The sequence below is a fragment of the Chrysochloris asiatica genome, unplaced genomic scaffold (assembly GCF_000296735.1).
Source record: "Chrysochloris asiatica unplaced genomic scaffold, ChrAsi1.0 scaffold00133, whole genome shotgun sequence".
NCBI lineage: Eukaryota > Metazoa > Chordata > Mammalia > Afrosoricida > Chrysochloridae > Chrysochloris > Chrysochloris asiatica.
Window position 1 is genome coordinate 7,113,434 of NW_006408651.1, and position 20,118 is coordinate 7,133,551.

At 40.0% G+C, this 20,118-nt stretch overlaps 1 pseudogene; it reads left to right on the forward strand.

Annotated features, from left to right (window-relative positions):
* The window catches only part of LOC102842016, a 44,908-nt pseudogene that overhangs the window by 23,254 nt on the left and 1,536 nt on the right, over nucleotides 1-20,118 (forward strand).

A 20,118-nucleotide genomic window follows, 5' to 3' on the forward strand; every position in this document is an offset into this window, starting at 1 on the left:
TTTTCTTCTTTGCAATACATAGGTTGGTAAATGTTTTTCTGATTGAATGATAAAATATTTGATATCAGAAATGTTGACAGAAAATGTATCTTTATAAGGATACGAACCTGGGATTTGTTACTTTATCTAGCCATATCTGAAGGCATCATTGACATAAATACCAGTCATGTGGATATTAATTCATGGCCAACAATGGCAAAAGCATTATCTAAATGATCACTTCTTACATACAACCAATTTCCTTTTGAAGACAAATCTTTGGATGATCAACTGGCTATTGTTATAAACTTTAATTATGTAAACATTGACTACGTGGTCTATAGGGAAAGATAATAGCTTCAGCTTGTTGTATTGTTGTTGTTGTTGTTAAATGTTTTCTAGTTGATGCCGACTCATAGCGACCCTGTATAGGGTTTCTGAGGAGCAGCTGGTGAGTTTGAACTGCTGACCTTGTGGTTCACAGTCCAGTGTTGATCGTACAGCACTGGTTAAAATGTAATCAGGGAACCAGAAAGCTTCTATGACTAAGTTGAAGGAATTTCTAAAATTGTAACTGAAGGATCAATGTTGAATTCAAAATTTAATACCGCAAATTACACAGATTGAATTTGCAGGCTTTTTATGACTTATGTGAAAATTATGGCATTGTTAGGCAAAGTATGAGGCAACAAAAATGGAACCTGGGACAAGGGATAAGGTTGTGTAGGTCTGCGCACCTTGAAGTCCCACATCTGACACTCTCTTATCTGAAGCAGCAGTTCTTCCTCTTCCATCTAAGGAGACTAGCCTTCTCTGCCCCAATCTCATCTAGAATAGTCCTTTTGTAAGTAGATGTTCACTTTTCTCAACAACTACTCCTACCACCCCTCATTCCTTCCAGATCTGTAACCAAAGTCTGAACCCAGAGTACACCAGAGGAACAAATACAAAGACTCTCTGAGCAAGAGACTATTTACACTTTTGGGTCTTCCTGCCAATTTTTCAGAAACTATATGTGGGGGTTGATTCTAATTATTCTAGACAGCAAAGGTCAACACAAACATGAGATGTTCCATATTTATCCATATAGGTGTACTTCCAAGGGATAACAGCACTGGTGTATTAATTTCAACAACTGAGAATGGCTTCACCAATTTTCTTTGTTGGTAGACTGTGTAAGGAATTGTTTGCAAAAATTGCTTAAGAATAATTCCTGTTCTTGTATGCCTGTTCTTTTATAATGTGACTCTGTTATTTCTTTCCTCATGAAGATTTAGTTATTTCTCCACTTTTTTTATTGCTTGGCAATGAGGCATTAGTGCCAGCTCATGAGTTTGGGTCTGATGCTTTAGAACGATGAAGTCTATGAACAAACATTCCAAATTAACAAAGTAAGAAATGCCTTCATTATCAGAAAGTAAGCTCCTGGTACACCTGAAATAAAGAGGGATGTGTCCAAGGAAATATTTCTTGCAAGCAATATTTATACATGCATGTGGGCTACAATCTTTATCTCTCTAATATCCACACCAATTCAAAGGTTAGCTCTCCAGGTGCCTGTTTTTCTAGGGGTTTATTCTTCTCAGGGGTCACACAAAAAGTGGGACCAGGCCTCAAACCTAGATGACCATTAGCATTATGAAAACATATACCTAAAAGATCAAGAACAAGGAAAGTGGAATAATGGTATGCATGAGTTATCTCAGGCAGTGCTCCATGAAAGTTTTCAAAATGGCTACATTCATGCTCTTATCAGTAGAACATGCTTTGACCAATGAGGCATTAGCAAAGAGGACACAAGCAAAGGCTTGAAAAGTGCTGGAACCTTGGTGTTTGCTGCTGGGAACCATTCTGCCACCATTCAGATAAGCTTAGGTAAGTCTATTGGTTGGTTATATGCCGTGGAGTTGGTTCCAACTCATAATGACCCTGTACAGAGTTTCTGAGGCTGTAAATCTTCACAGAAATAGAAAGTCTAATCTTTCTCCTGTGGAACAATTGGTAGTTTCAGACTGCTGACCTTGACGTTGGTAGCCTGACTCGTAACCACTAAGCTACCAGAGCTCCTTAAGTCTATTGGTAGAATGATGTATGATCACTTGGAGGCAAGTCCCAGTGGTTTCAGGCAAATCTTTGGATATGTGAATGGGCTATCATCAATCCTTTGAACTTAAACCTAAGGAACTGATCAATAAACCCAGAGGATATATATATAAGTAATAATTGTTGATGGTTCACATCATTAAGTTTTTGAGAAATTAGTTATACAGTAGAAGTTAACAGAGACAAGATTGAAACCTGAACTCAATTTTGTTCTACAGTAAATTAAGTTGAGATATTAATCTGGACTCAACTGTGTTCCACAGTAAATGACAAAACCCATGTGCTCACCAGGTTATCTGCAAGGGTCCAGATAATTCTCCCTTCAGTGAGGCATTAAAGCAAACACAAACATAAAACTGTGATGAGAGGAGATCTTTAGTGACCTTCTTCTACAGGCTGAATAGCAGAGGCCATGTAGCAACACTTAACAACAGAAACCAGTTGAATAACGTTACCGATGCTGGAAACAGGGATAAAGTGGTAATTATAATGGCTTAACCCTCAGAAGTCATTTAAGATGTTAAATTGATCATGGTACCTTATGAATCAATGGATGTGAAACTATAAAAGTCTTACTTGATCTGTGTAAACAAAAAAATTCTAGATCTTGATTTGAGTCATCACAATGGGGAGTTATGGTCCCTTATCCAATTTCTTGAAAATGTTTATAAACCCATCCTTGAATGTAGGGTGGGTCAGGCCCTTTTGAGAAAGGATAGGGTGGCCCTGACACAAAGCTATTATTGTCCATTTTCCTCTTAATATTACCTAAAGAGGCTTTTAACCATTTACCAGAATACTGTGTACTGGAAAAAGGGAAATACCCAGACTTTTTGTTGAACAGCTGACTCTGAATTGATACCAGATACTCTGCAAATTACTATGGTGTGCAAGTCAGAGTTGGGGCTGATGGAGGGTGGATGATAAATGAAGTTTTGGCCCAAGTTCATCTCACAATGACCACAATGGTTACTTTTTTCAGTTCTGGAAAGCAGAATTAAAATAGACTACTTGGCAGAATCCTTGACTCTTTGATTTAGGAAGTGAGGGCTATTAGTGTAGGAAAGAACTAAATGGAAGTGCCTGAATTGGCCTTTCCCGAGTGAACTAGCAAATCAAATGGTAAGATACTGGGATTATTATACTGGGATCAGGAGCCCTGGTAGCACAGTACTTAAGTGCTTGACTGCTAGCCAATAGGTCGTCAGTTACAGATCAAGTAAGGCTCACCAGACTGTACCATGGGAAAAAGATGTGGCTGCCGGCTTCCATAAAGATCACAGTATTGGAAACAATCGACTTGATGATGATTTTCTTTCCTTTTTTTTTAGTGTGTTGAAATCACAGATATTAGTGCCGCCATCAAATACTTATATTCAAAAGAGATGATTCCTATCACATTCTCTTTTAATTCTCCTGGTTAGCCAGGTGGAAGAGAAGTTGTTGTTGTTGTTGTTAAGTGCCGTCGGGTTGGTTCCGATCCATAGCGACCCTGTACAGGGTTTCCAAGGGTGTAAATCTTTACGGGAGTAGAAAGCCTCATCTTTCTCCCACGGAACGGCTGGTAGTTTCGAACCACTGACCTTAAGGTTCGCAGCCCGATTCGTAACCACTACGCTACAAGAGAAGTAGGGCTTGGGAAATAGTCAACTTAATATTATGTAGACTTCATTTGCATCTACTGTTCAAAAAAATCTCTTTTTGGGAATAAATTGATATAATCCATGGAACTTCATGAGCAGTTATTAATAGCACAAATAATTTTCAACTCTATTTCCTGGTGTGGCACTGTAGGATTAGCACTGGACTGTGAATCACAAGGTTGGCAATACCAACAACACTTCAGTTAGTCTTTTAATTGTTGTATTCAGATCAGTTATACTTACTATAAATAGATTTTTCATTTACATTTGCCATTTTAGTTTTTGGTTGTTTGTTTTTCTTGCCATACTCTGGATTACTTGCTTACTTTTTAGAATTCCATTTTTATTTATTTACAGTATTTTTGAGAGCGTTTCGTAGCTCTGTAGGCTAAGCACTGGATTAGTAACCACACAAGGTTGGCAATTCCAGCCTACCAGCCATTCTGTAGGAGAAAGATGAGACTTTCTGCTCCCATGAAGAGTGACAGCTTCTGAAATACTATACAGGATGGCTGAGTCTGAACCAACTCTTCAACACACAACAGTAACAGCACCAACATGATGCTTTTGAGTGTGTAATTTGTATAATTTTTAGTGGGTGATTTGTTGCTGTTGGTGTTAAGTGCTGTCAAGTTGATTCTGACTCAGCGACCCCTATAGAAGGTTTCAGATGTGTGACTGGTAGGTTTGAACTTCCGACCTTGTAGTCCAGTGCTTTATCCTACAGCCCCACACCAGGACTCTAGTGCTTGTTTTAGGTATTACATTGGCGGTGGTGGTTTTTTGCCTGTAGTCGGTTCTGACTCATAGTGACCCTGTACAGGGTTTACAGGGTTTCTGAGGCTGTAAATCTTTATGGGAGCAGAAAGCCTCATCTTTCTCCAGCAGAACAGCTGGTAGTTTCGAACTGCTGACTTTGAGGTTTGCAGCCTGATTTGTAACCACTAAGGAGCCACAGAGCTCCTTAGGTATTACATTGTTGTTGTTGTTAAGTGCTGTCGAGTCGATTCCGACCCATAGAGATCTTGTATAAGATTTCCAAGGAGCAGCTGGTGAGCTTGAACCACCGACTTTGCAGTTCAAACTACTTTACGGTCTGACGCATTAGCCCACAGCGCCACACCAGGACGCCATACAGGGTTGTTATGCGTCAGAACCAACTCAACGGGATCTAACTACAATAACAATGTCTTTTTGCTCTCACAAAGATTTACAGCCTTGGAAACCCTATACAGGATTCCTATGAGTCAGAACCGACTCGATGGCATGCACAACAACAGATCTTATTTATACCTTCTATTTTAGGAGGCTTGTTTTGAAAACAGCTTCAGCAGAAAAAGTAGTGGGGGAAGGCATCACTATGTTACTGCCAGGTGAAGACAAAAGTCCAGGTTTCCCATTTAGTATTCCTTGACAACCATGGGGAGGCCCCTTGTTAACGCTGGGTAGAGGTGGGAGTGCCAGCTCCTCACATAGTCTCCACTGGCACTGTGGGCATGCAGGGAATCTCATTATGAGGGAAAGGGGATGACAGTGGTGACTCCCTATTTGACATTTGTGATTCCACCTGGGAAGGATATTTGGGTGTAACTTGGCAGGTGGGGAAGCCAAATGATTTTTTTTTTTTTTTTTGGTTGTGTTGTTTAAAAATGTTCTTACAGGCTGTCCCTATCCTGCTCCTCTGAATAGAGTGGGTCAGGTTTTTATTTGTTTCTGGGTTGCTCTTCAGTTTCAAGTCTGGGGTATATAAAGCAAAAAGAAAATGCAGAAGTGTATCACTATGTTTTTGCTTGCGACCTGAAGTCCCTAGCCAGTCTGCCTTCTTCTTATGTTTGCTTTATATAAAATTGTTCTTAAGTGCCCTTGAGTTGGTTCCGTCTTATAACTTTAAATCTTTGCTGGAGCAGAAAGTCTCATCTTTTTCCCACAGACCAGCTATTGGACTTGAACCACAGACCTTGTGGTCCACAGTCACATGCTTATTGTATGGATCTACTGCACTCTGTTTATATATAATAGGGTCTTTAAAAATATATACACAATTATCAGGATACATAGTGGGAGAAATAAGGGAAAATACTTTTACTACATCTTCTCAGAAACAAAAGTCTCTCATTTTGATTAGCAAAAGCCTCCTGTATCCATTTGTGTTCAACTGATTGAGAGTGCTCAGTCATTGATTAATCTGTGGGGATCTTGACTATCTCCACAATTTCCTTGGGTATCCTATCTTCCCATTTTATAAATGACATCATGGTGATTGTGTGTGTGTGTGGTTGGGAGATAAACCCATGAAAACTTTGGAGTTTGCAACTTGGTTTCTGACCCTATTGATCTGGAGCATGCCAAAATATATCCTCCAAAGTGGAAAAAACAAAAACACTACCCAAACCCTCTCCACCTTGCATCTCCAATCATTAAGAAATGGATGTAAGATTTGTGGGTCTCGAATTTAGAGATAAAGCATACCACACTTGAACATCCTTCTCTGACCCATTTAGCATAACATTTTGTGGCACTGCAGGATAATGCACTGGACCACAAGGTCAGTTTGAATTGCAAGGTTGGCAGTTCAAACTCACCAACCGTTCTTTGGAAACCCTATGCAGAATTGCTATGAATTGGAAACAACTCAACAGCACTTAACAACTACAACAACTGGGAGGAGCCCTGGTGTGGCACTGTAGGATAAACACTGGACCACAAGGTCGATTTGAACTGCAAAGTCGACTGTTCAAATTCACCAGCTGCCCTCAGAAACCATATCCAGGGTCACTCAGTCAGAACCAACTTGATGATACTTAACAACAACAACAATAACAATAAGAGCAAGAGAAGGCTCTGCAGCTAGTCCAGGTTTCAGTACAAGTTAATTTTTTACTTGGCTTTTCTTTTATACTTAGAAGATCAAGTAGTAACTAAAGACCAGTTATTCTGTGTAGAGTCTCTGGGCAAGCCCCAATAACAGTGTTTAAGTACAGATCTCTAGGATTCAGGAGTAATGTCCTGTGTCCTTAAACATATATTATTCACTTGTAACAAACAGGTCTTAGCCTACTATTGGGTTACAATAGAAATGTATTATCTGACCATGATATAGCTAATAGCCATACAACCTGAGTTGCTCAGCATGGTCTAAGTATTAGTTGATCACCTAAGCCATAAGGTTGGACATATGCAGTAAAACTCTGTCTTCATGTTGAAGTAGTTAAGTTAATGCATCAAGTAAGATGTATGGACTCCCATAATACCTACTTCTGCTGCATTGACACCACTTTCTGGATCCACTCCTACAAATTCATGGGAAACGCTTTAACATCAGTTGCTTATGAAGTAAATTTAAACTTGGCTTACATATGGTTCACATGATAGGCTAGAGACATCTGGAGTACTATAGCATTAACCAGGACTGATTGGTAAGTAAGAAAAATAGGCGTCAATTTAAGTTGGCATAACTTCAAGGAGTGCACCTAGTTGCTTACATTGGCTAGATGGAGGTATATTTATACAGATATCAACTGATGCCATTCACGGGCAGACACTAGTAGTTTGGTCTGTTGTTCAGGAACTTGAAAGAATTGGTGACACAAAGTATGGAGAAGGGTGTGAGGGTGGAACACCAAAATGCAAATGTATTTTGTATATTTGTATCCCATATGAGAGTTCTCTAATGGGCACCTACTATAAAGTAGACCCAAGAGGACAATATAATCCTTTTTGTGAATGTTATTCAGCCTCTTTGCCCAGTCAACCCAACATTCGCTCATGAATAAAACAGTCATTGTGGAAGTGATAGAGGTTATGCCTGGGCTCAACAACATGGACTCCAACTTCTTAAGGCTAATCTTTCTAGTGCTTTTGCTGGATCTCCAGTCTTACTAGCCACCTCTGAGTCTGATATAGCATAATTTCTCAGATACCTGGTGTTGTTGTTGTTATGTGCTGTAGAGTCAATTCTGACTTATAGAGATCCTTTACAGGGTTTTTGAGGAGAAGCTGGTGGGTTTGAACCACCAACCTTGTGTTTCGAAGTCCAGTGCTTTTCCTAAGTGCCACAGAAGTAGTCCGAGATACCTGATAACAGGTTGAATATATTGAGCCACTTACAATATTTTGTTTTTACTGGAATAGACACTCCAGCTAAAGATTTGCTTTTCCTGCCTACAAAGCTTTTGCCAGCTACACCATCTGTAGGCTTAGTCACCATATGGAGTTACACACAGTGTTGTTTATGGCCAAATAACTAATTTTACAACAAAAAAAAAGTATGGTAATGGTTTAATGTGTCTAAAACCACTTGTCTTTTTATGTATTCCAGCTCATAGAATCATCTGGTTTTATAGAATAGTGGCATGGCTTGATGAAAACTCAATTATTGTGCCAGCAGAATAGATAAGCTTATGTGATAAAGAAGTGTCCTACAAAATATATGTTGTTTTCTGTTGTTGCTATTAAGTGTCGTTGAGTTGGTTCTGACCCACAGTGACCTTGTATAGGATTTCTGAGGAGCAGCTAGTGAGCTTGAACGGCCGACCATGTGGTTCAAACCAACTTTGCAGTCCAGTACATTGACCCATAGTGCCACACCAGGACTCCACAAAATATATATGCTTTAAATGAATGCTCAATCCCTAATGCAGGTCTCGCTTAGCTAGAATACACTGGTCTAGGAGTTAAGAGGGGAAACATGAGGTGAGGGCTTCTTGTACCTTTAGTCCTAATAACTGTTATTTCTAGTTGCTGTTAAGTGCCCAATGCCTTACCTTCTCATCTTTGCTTTATGCAAATATTGACCATTTGGATTCATATAGATGATATATTTTCTTAAAAAGAGCTCCATACTCACTAGTGATATATTTCTTTATGATTCAGTCTGTTATTTAGCTGAAAGGTGATGTCCGGGAAGGGTTTCAGTTCCAAGTTTAAAGGGTATGTTAGGGCCACAATCTCAGGGAGCTCTTCTAATCTCTATTGGTCTAATAAGTCTGGGCTTTTTAAAAAAGAATCTGAGTTTTTTTCTACATTTTCCTTCCATTCTACCCACTGCCATCTAGTTCTTCTGATTTCAATATAGATGAGAAGGTAGTTAATGAGGACTAGTCAAAAAATTGATGCATTTAAGTTATGGTGTTGCAAAGAACATTGAAAGTACCATGGACTTCCAGAAGAACAAACAAATCTGTGTTGGAAGAAATACAGTCAGAATGCTCCTTAGAGGATTAGGATGGTGATACTTTGTTTCTCATATTTTGGATCTATTATTAGGAGGGGGCAGTCTTCGGAGAAAGACATCATGCTTGGTAAATGAGGATCAATAAAACAAGGAAGACGCCCAACGAGATGGACTGATATGATGGGAGCAGCAAGGGGCTCAAGTATAACAACAATTGTGAGGATGTCATAGGACCGGGTAGTGTTTGATTCTGTTGTGCATTGGGTGGCTATGAGTCAGAACTGACTTGACAGCACCTAAAAACAACAGTTAATCCTGTTGAGTAATTTCTTCTTTGATTCTTTGGTTTCCTTCTTTCTTTTTTGCTCCAAACCAGTAGGGACCAGTAGTTGTATTTTAGTTGGCTGCTTGCAAGCTTTTAGGATCTAATATGCTACTTACCAAACCAGAATGTAGAATATTATGCTTATGAACTATGCTATGCCAGCTGACTGAGCTTTCTCATGAAACTAGGGTCCTATACCGATCCTGCAAGGTTTTTGGAAGTATCTAAGCAGTCTCCATAACTGTGTTCCCTATGTGCTTTATTATATATATCTGTTTGTTGTTAAGTGCTGTCGAGTTGGTTCTGACTCATAGCGACCCTGTGTAGGATTTCCAAGGCTGTACATCTTTGTGAGAGCAGAAAGCCTCATCTTTCTCCCACAGAGTGGCTAGTGGGTTTGAACCCTGACTTTGTGCTTGGCAGTCCAGTGCTTACAGTATAGACCCACTGCACTCCATAGATGTAGTCCTGGTGTGGCACTGCAGGATAATATGCTCGACCATAAGGTCAGTTTGAACCTTAAGTTTGGTGATTCAAACCCACCAGGCCCTCCTCAGAAGCCCTATACAGGTTTGCTATGGGTCAAAACCACTCGACAACAGTTAACAACAACACTATATATATAGTGTAGATTGTATGTATGTATTGCCATTTAGTCATTTGTTTATCACCATTTGTTTATTCACTCATTTGTTGATGGACACAATGTTATCTTTTTTGCTATTGTGAATAATGCTACAATGAACGTAGGTGTGCATATGTCCATTTGTGTAACTGCTGTTAGCTCTTTAGGGCATACATAAGGGGGTCTTTTGAAGTAGATTTTCCCTGTGTCAAATGCCATTTGGTTCCTTGACTGCTGCTTCCAGGGACATTAAGTGTTGATCCAAGTAGAATGAAATTTTTGACAACTTCAGTTTTTTTTTTCCTTTGATCATTATGGTTTTTTTTTTTTTTTTTTTATCAGTACTGTTGTAAGCATTTTTGTTTTCTTCACATTAGGGCATAATCTATACTGAAGGCTGTAGTCTTTGACTTTTATCAGTAAATACTTCAAGTTGTCCAACACAGAAAGGGCTACACATGATTCAGACTTCAAGAATCAAGTTTGGCGTCATTGCAATGGGTCAAGAACCATGACCAACTGAAGTGATAACTGAGGAAAAGGAAACATGGAATATGTAGTGGAAGAAGAGACTTGAAAATACCAACTATGATCTTGGGGATCAGTTATAGAAATGAGGATTGTAGTAGCAATTCATATTTTCTTGTCCTATGGGTGGCACAAATGGTGTGTGGTCTGCTGGTAGCCAAGATGTTGGTGATTCAATCCCACTCAGCTATTCCACAGAAGAAAAGGTCTTGCAGTGTGCTTCCATCAAGGTTCCAGTCAATGAAACCCTATGGAGCAGTTCTACTCCGTAATACATGGGGTTGCCATGAGTTGGAATCGACTTGACAGCATGCAACACCATGCATGTCTTTGTTTATATTAAACAATTTCTCTTGCCTCTCTCCTTTTCTGCTATTTTATATAAGGCATGTTGTTGGCGAGTAAGTGTATAGTCTTTAGATTGATTACATTATATTAAAGGGGGCTTGTGACTGGATTAGATGATGGTTACAGTGATGGTGTTATGTTTGGGAACCTTTTCTTATGGAGAGTAGAAATACCTTTTTATTTGTGTGAGGGATAATTGTGGTGCTTATACTAAAGCATGCTGCTTATATTATTGTTGTATGGAAATATAAAAAGTCGTGTATGGGTTCCGAGGAACCAAAGGGATGACCTGTTCCAGATTGTTGGCATTTGGCACTGTTCCTACTCCCTTTCAGGTGCTCCCCTGAATTACTAAGCTAAAAATCTAGAAATTATATGTTCCAGAGGGTTCTAATTTGTATTTCACTGGTGAAATGCTAGTGAGATGCTCTCAATAGAATTCATAGGCCATCATTCTTTCTATGTAGTGGTAGACAGATGTGTAGGCTTTGGCAGATGTGGGATTTTGCAGTGGCTTCAGCCATTTCCCCATAAATCGTCTGTTTTGGTGCTGATGCAGCTGTAGCCATCAGTGGCATTTCCTTTAGTTCTAGTGGGTGACAGTATCAACTTCCAGTGTTTTTTTTTTTTTTTTTTTTAAATGAAGTCTAGTAGTGAATTTGGATGTGAGTGGTGGCCTTCACAGCCAGTCAGGCTCCCAGCCCTTCCAACAATTTTGAGAGCTCATAAATCTCTGTATTAAGTCCCTTCCTGCTTAGAGGCTTTCTGTTTTCATGACTGATCCTTACTGATATAACTTTGGTTAGTAGAAAATCATTCTACTGTGTCTTTAAATTTATGTTCTTATAAAATATATACCATGACTTTGTGTATGCATTTGATGCTCTAAAAAAAACCAAAACACTCATGGAATTGTATTATAAACATCACTCTGTTTCTTGCTTTTCGTGTTTTTGAGATTTAACTTTGGTTTTTACTTTTCTTGCTTCATATTATGCCATAGAAAGCATTTCCTGCCTGTAATTTATTAATTCTCTTAGGGATCCGAACTCCTGAGTTGCCTGCAGCTATAAACCATGCTACTGGAAACATTATTGTATCTGCCTCCTTAAGGACTTGTTGGATAATTCTCTGGGTTCATACCTTGGAGTGGGTTTACTGCATCAGGAAACTAAACATACTTAGTTTGACTAAACACTGGCAGATTCTTTCTAGGGTGGCAGTTCCAGTTTATACTTTTATCAGCTGTTTTTCCTTTCTGATGACTATAAAGCTACTACTTTGTATCTTTTTTTGGTTTTATTTGATTTTTTTGACTACTGGCAAATTGGAGCATTTCTTCATATACTTGTTAGACATTTGAGCTACTACTTCTGTCTGCTTTTCTGTTGAGGGTTTTATCTTGCCTTGTTGAACTGTAGTTCTTTGTCTAGTCTAAGTATCAATCTTTCATAGGCTTAGGTGTTGTAACACCTGTTCCAGTCTGTCACCAACCTGTTATTTTCATCATTAATTAGAAATCCTTAAACTTCATGAGACAAAATCTGCCAAGTTTTGCATTATGGTTTGTGCTTCCCAACCCCTAGAGCCCAAAGATATTCTACACAATCTTAATTTAACATTGGCTATATAGTTTTCACATATAGGTTTTTAGTGTAGCATTGTAGGATAAGCACTGGACTGCAAGGTTGGTTTGAACTGCAAGATCGGTGGTTCAAACTTAGCAGCTCTTCCTCAGAAACCCTATACAGAGTCACTATGAGTTGGAACTGACTCAATGGCACTTAACAACAATAACAACAACATATATATATCTGGTAGTGTAGTGGTTACGAATCGGGCTGTGAACCTCAAGGTCAGCAGTTCGAAACTACCAGCTGTTCCGTGGGAGAAAGATGAGGCTTTCGGCTCCCGTAAAGATTTACAGCCTTGGAAACCCTGTACAGGGTCGCTGTGAGTCAGAACCGACTCCATGGCACATAACAACAACAACATATAGTATAAGGGGGGCACTAGACTGTGAATCACAAGGTTGGCCATTTCAGACCACCACAGCAAGCATTTCCTGCATCTAATTTATTTATTCTCCTAGGGACTAAAACTCCTGAGTTGATGAGGCTTTCTGCTTTCCCAAAGGTTTAAAGCCACAGAAACCCTATACAGGGTAGCTATGAGATGGAATAGACTTGATGGCACTTAACAACACCATATAGTACAAGGTTGAGTCCTAGCTTAATTTTTTCCCCTATATATGGAATTGTTTTTTCCAGCACCAACTACTGAATGATCTCTCTTCCTTCATTGGTTTGTACAACTACCTTTAACATTTATTAAGTACACACACACACACACACACACAGTGCACATGAACACATGCACACACACACACACACACACATTTCTGAGTTCTCTATCCTCCTCCGTTGAACTATTTGTCTATTTGTGAGGTAGTAACTTCTGTTTTGATTAATAAGACTTTATGATATGTCTTATAATATTATAAGACTTAATAAATGTCTAGATCTGGCAGAGTTCATTGTTAAACTAATTTCCATTTATATTTTTACCCAGAAAGAAAAACTTCTTTATCCCACATTTTGTTTGCCATTTACACTTTCAGGTGAATTACTATTCATAATCTTTGTCCATTTTTATGTAGATATTTGTATATTTTCTTATCATTTTGAATCAAGTTTTATATCTTATAGAAAGTAATCTTTTACCATAGTATTAATTCAATACTTCTTTTCCTCTTAATAACAAACTGATAATTGAATAACTGTTTCTGAAAAAATTCAATTTACTGATGAATGAGTATATGCATATTTTTATTGTTGTTAAGTGCTGTTGAGTCACTTTCAACTCATAGCAACCTGGTACAGGATATTTAAGGAGCAGATGGTAGGTTTGAACTTCTGTTAGGTTAGCAATTCAGTGCTGATCCTACAGTGTATGCATGTTTATATACATGAAGACTTCAAAAGTTTCTTAGAAAAATGGAATGAAAGATAATGGGATTTTTCCATGAAGTTTTTGAATCTATCTCATATACATATATGAGAGCAAGTCAAAATATATTGCTAGTCTAGTTCCAGTTCATATATGCATGGGCTTATTTCAAATGAAACATGTTTAAACATGTCTCTACAATCAGTAGATGCCTGCACACAAATTCTCTGAGTAATACACTCGTCTTAATCTTGTTGTTGTTAAGTGTTGCCAAGTCGATTCTGACACATAGCGACCCTGTATAGGGTTTCTGAGGAGCATCTGGTGAGCTTGAACACCGACCTTCAGTTCAAACAGTTTTGCAATCTGGTGCATTAACCCACAGTGCCACACCAGGACTCCTAATCTTGTTGTTGTTAAGTGCCGTTGAGTCGATGCCGACCCATAGTGACCCTGTATAGGGTTTCCAAGGAGCAGCTGGTAAACTGGAACCACCAACCTTGCATTAGCTCACAGTGCCACACCAGGACTCCCCTTAATCTTGTTAGGGTTGCCTTTTTAAAAAAAAAGTCCAATCCAAACAATGGCTCTTGAGGGGGCCTGCTGGTCCAGTTACATCCAAGACAGAGAAGTTATAGCAGCTCTTTTATGGGACTCCAAAGAAGTAATCTTGATAGATTTTCTTGAAAGACACAGGATGACCACGGGGTCTTATTATGAAGAAGTCTTAAGGAAATGTATAACTTTTTTGGTGAGAAAAAAGCCTAGGAAGGTGGTGCCGAGGAAAGTTCCCATCATGACACTCTTCAAGGGTAGAAAGGTTATCCTATACAAATTTAACTGGAAAACTTGATCCCATTAGGGATCTTGATCTTGCCCCTTCAGGCTTCTTCTTCTTAATATAACTAAAGAGGATTTATTTTTAACTAAGACTTTCTCTTGAGGACATGACTAAATTTTGTCACCACTACTTACCCCATCTATCTTGCATAAGGGTTAGTACAGTGAATACTATAAAGTAGATACGAACATCTTGAAGGATTAGAACCAACATTAACTGACAACAACTTTCTTCTAAGCCATCTAAAAATGTTTAAGTAGAAAAAAAGAAAGGGGAAATGGGGAGCAATGGGGATTTCAGATTGAACAAGATCCTCATATGTCATCTAATACATTCAATCCTGGCTAGAGTGTAACAAAATGGAAACAGGACTACTATAATACAAAACTTACACTACAAGACACTGTAGACACCTGTGTGTCAAACCCACCCCCAGCCCCCTAATGCCTCTTTGTAGCCTGTATTAGCAAAATGGTATGTAACATCATGCCAAACTCTTCCGCTGAAGACACTGTGGATACCACCGCGAACACGAGCTTCGCCGTAAAGCCGCTAACAGCCAACCCCCCTTCAGCTTTCTTTTTGTTTTTCAAAAGAACACTGTAGAAGAATGTGATTTTTGTCCCTTGAGATTGCCAAAATTGCCAATTTGAAGGAGCTCTGGTAGCGTAGTGGTTACGAATCGGGCTGCGAACCTTCAGGTCAGCGGTTTGAAACTACCAGCCGCTCCGCGGGAGAAAGATGAGGCTTTCTACTCCCGTAAAGATTTACACCCTTGGAAACCCTGTACAGGGTCGCTATGGGTCGGAACCGACTCGATGGCACTTAACAACAACAACAACATCGAAGAGCGCAGAATTCTTTGGGGGAAGGGCTACAGTGATGGAAACACCATCTTCAGAAGTCTACAGATGGAGCATGTTATTGTTGTTGTTAAGGGCAGTTAAGTTGGTTCCGACCCATAGCGACCCTGCATAGGGTTTCCAAGGAGCTGCTTGTGAGCTTGAAACACCCACCTTTTGGTTTAAACCGACTATGCATTCTAGTGCATTAACCCAAAGCGTCACACCAGGATGTGGAGAAAGAATAGCTTCACATTTGATATTGTTTAAAAAAGGTTTCTTTGATTTCATAGCAGTGTTTTCTGACTTACCCTCATATGTGTGTGTATGTATAAATATGTGCTGAGAAACGAGGACAGCAACAGCAGCATGAAAGGTCAGAGCCAGAGGGTGTAGTAATGATGATTCGGAAAAATTCACGACTTCGTCAAAGTTCCCATAGCTTGCTATTGGCAGATTCAAAGCTGGACCTCAGGGTCTTGATTCCCAGCCAAGGCCCATTTTGATACACCTTATGGCCTGTCCTATAGTGTGTATGTATGGGGAGCAAGGGAGGTTGTCAGCTGACAACTTGCTGAGAGCAGCTGGGAGGATGAGAGAATTGAGTTGGGGGAAGAGATAGTACATGAGAGAGCATGGGCTTGGTGGGGGAAGTGGTAGGACTCTAAATAGAAACAATGATTCTTTCACAGATTTCAGCTGTAGTATTTCATTTTTTGCTACACATATTTCTTTTGTGTGTCTATTTCATGGCAGCTGTGTCCACCACAGCCTTGGACGGCCAACAACACAGACCAGAGTTATGCATTAAGTAGTAGAAGACCACAAGTAAACCCCATGGGAGCAGGCAAGCTCTAGAATACTCCTGACACCAACCTGCAGAGTGTCCGCCTACGTGTTCATTTGAGGCAGGTACTACCTAGGTTCTTGGAAGAAAGTCTGTTCTTTCCTGGGGGTGTGAATTACACAAAGGTCTGGAAACCAGGGCCTCATGGGAAAGGCAGTTTTATGGAAATAGTTGTTCTCTGAGAAGTGGACATCAGTGCTGAAGAAAGGAGAAGAGTTTGGGGGGAGAACCACGTGTTCAGAAGAGATTGCAGGTCAACAGGGCTGCAGGGAAGAGTGTTAGGGGAACTATACAGAGGGCCTGGTTTGTTTGAGGAGGTGGGAGTTGATGGTGATGATGTTAACCATCAATTAATACAGAATGATATCAACTTCACCACAATCTCCAGGTCATATATATTTTTTTACATGAATGAGCTCATTTAATGCCTATAAAGTCTATAGGTATTAAATGAGATCTGTAAGGTCAGTGGTTCAAATTCACCAGCCTCTCCTTGAAAACCCTATGCTCACAATGAGTTGGAACTGACTCAATGGCACTTAACAGCAACCAGATAGTCTTTAGGGGTTAAGCATCTTCTCTCTGTTAACCACTAGTGCCCCTCAGTTTGCTAAGCTCAGCTCAGTCCTGGCCTTCTAGTATCTACTACCCCTTAACCCATGGTGATACCTCTCTCCCTTGAACTCCTGCATCAATTATTCTATCACTCACTTGGTACACATAGTTTTGCAAAAGCTTTTCTCTTTGTATGTGGTTGCATGGTTCTTTCTTTCTCAACCTAGAAGCTTCTTTGTTTTTGTTAAGTGCCATTGAGTCGGTTCCAACCCATAGCAACTCTGTATAGGGTTTTTGAGGAGCAGCTGGTGAGCTTGAACCGCCGACCTTACAGTTCAAACTGACCTTGCAGTCTAGTGCATTAACCCACAGCACCACACCAGGATCCCTAGAAGCTTCTGGAGGGCAGGAATTGTGCTTTACTCATCTTTGGGCTACCACTTCCCCCCTCCCTACCCTCAAAACCAAACCAAACTTATCATGGTGTCTGGCATAAGGCATGCTCTGTAATATTAATATATGTTTTTGATATGATTATGGAAAGCTAGGGTCAGGGAGAGAAAAGACCAAAAGACATAGAGTACTAAGGCCCACATTTGCCTTCCAAGTCAGTCACTTACTGGTTTTGAAATCATATGTTTCCATTTCCTCATGTGCAAATCAGGCATAAGAATAAGCTATTCACAGGGAGTCCTGGTGTGGTGCTGTGGGCTAATGCGTCAGACTGCAAAGTCATTTGAACAGCAAGGTCGGTGGTTAAAGCTTACCAGCTGCCCCTTGGCAACCCTATACAGGGTCATTATGGGTCAGAATCGACTCGACAACATTTAACAACAATAACCTTCACATAGTTGATGTGAACATCAGTGAAATGTTATTGATGCCTTTTTAAAGGTACAGAATAATGTATAAATACTGTTATGATTATATATTAATGCTGGTGAAACACATTTTACCTTCAGTTTGGTTTAGTTCCCTATCTCACTGCCTGACTCCTACTTGGTGTACATCTCTAATTTATTCTTGTAACAAAGTCCCTGGATGGATTGTGCTCGGTTGCTAATCTGAAGGTTGGCATTTTGAGCCTAGCCAGAGGCACTGAAGAAGAAAGGCCTGGTGATCTGCTTCATGTAAAGATTACAGTCAAGAGAACCCTATGGACCTCAGTTCTACTCAGTATCCCTGGGGCCTGTCCCATGAATTGGAATTGACTTGAAAGCAACAGGTTTAGTTTTTGGTTTAGGATATTGTAACTGGAGACCTTGGTGCAAAGAGGTAACTAACACATTTGGCTGTTAAGCACTGAAAGGTTGAAAGTTCAGTTCTATCCAGACTCACCTCAGAAGAAAGGCCTGGAGATGTACTTTAAAAAAAAAGTCAGCCACTGAAAACCCCATCAAGCACAGTTCTACTCTGGCACACATGAGTTGTAAACAACTCCACAGTAACTGGTATATTGCAACCAGTGTAAAACAAATCATGTGAAAAACAACTCAGGAATCAAGTCTTTGCATCTCTGGGATCAAGAGAATATCTAGCACATAGTAGGTGCTCAGAAGATATTTACTAAGTGAATAAAATGAGTGTGTGAATATTTACCTAAGGAAATTCTTTTTGACTGTCTGGGTGATAAAATAGGGTTGCAGGCCATGAAGGGCAATTTCTAAACACTGTAAACAAGTAAAAGGCCACTTTCTAGTTGGAATGATTTATTCACCACCTTAAAGCCTGGAAACTGTAATAAGTAGCTTACAAGTTCTACACTTGTGTTAGAGTTTCATGATTCCACAAAGCGTGTTAAGTAACAAAACACTTAAACATGCAAGAAGTTCAACTCAAACTCTAAAATATCCCCTTTTTGATTTTCCTAAAAGCTGGAACTATTTCTTCCTAATTACTCATGTTTTATGTATTTTTAAAAGATAAAACAGGGACAAAAACAAGTAGCAGCATCTGTTCTCCACATTTCTCTCTCTCTGACGTCCTCAGGATATTTCCTTCTCTGTTATTTATTTATTTCTGTTCCAATCACATACATCTGAGAATTACAGGGTAAATGCTGCACTAACAGCTAAATGACTTTTTGGGCTTCTTGTGAGTGAAGAGAGGCCCCTCAGCGTGTAGTTCTCAAACTCTGGGTGGGAGAAGGGAGAGCCGGCAGGCAGGGAGCCCTGAGCTTTCTCCTAGAGAAAGACCCGTTGAGTTACAGTGCTACAGACACAGTGCACTACCTCAGCCCCTAGTTTGCTATTTGAGAATGGAAGACTCATCCAAACAATCAGAGAAAAAGACCCAGAACAGCCAACCACAGAACCACCTGGTGGGGCCATTTGCCCAAAAGACTCCAGGAAAGGGAGTATGGTGTAGGTGGAGAGAAGCACAACAACTTTGTAACCGAAATGCCTTTGGATGAAACATCTCAGTGCCACAGTCATGAGATGGTTTAAAAGTAAGCAGTTGCTGCCAAGCTGATTCTGACTCATGGCGATCTCGTGTGTGCCAAAGTCGAACTGGGCTCCAAAGGGCCTATGGAAGATGTCTGATTTTCAGAAGTCAGTTGTCAGGCCTTTATTCTAAGGCATCTCTGTTGTTGTTATCAGGTGTCATTGAATCGAACCACAGAAACCCTGTATAGGGTTTCTGAGGAACTGCTGGTGAGTTTGAATTGCTGACCTTGTGGTTCAAACTGATCTTAAGGCTGAGTGCTTATCCTACAGCACCACACCAGGACTCCAAGACTCCTCTAAGTGGACTCACTTAACAACCTCTAAGGAGTTCTGGTAGCATAGTGGTTACAAGTTGGGCTGCTAACTGGAAGGTCAGCAATTTGAAACTACCTGCTGTTCTATGGGAGATAGATGACACATAACCACCATACCAAGGTGTCCCTGGTGGTGGTGGTGGTGGTGGTGGTGGTGATGGTTATGTGTGATGGAGTTGGTTCTGATTCATAGTGACCCTGTATAGGGTTTCTGAGGCTATAAATCTTTACCGGAGCAGAAAGCCTCATCTTTCTCCCACGGAAGAGCTGGTAGATTTGAACTGCTGATTTTGAGGTTAGTGGCCCAACTTGTAACCACTACATTACCAGAGCTCCTTAGGAGTCCCTGGAGGGTGCAAATAAATGGTTAACATGCTTGACCACTAACTAGAAGGTTGGACTTTCGAATGATGATTCTGTGAAGCACCTCAAAGGGGGGAAATGAGTCAATCATGAAAGGACAAACATTGTATGAGACAAATGTTGTAAAAAGTTCAAAAAAGGTTATCTTGATAAAAGCAACAATCGAAGGTTATGAGGGAAGGAGGAGGTAAAATAATTCATGGGATAGAGGGTAGACACATGTTAACATGGGTGAC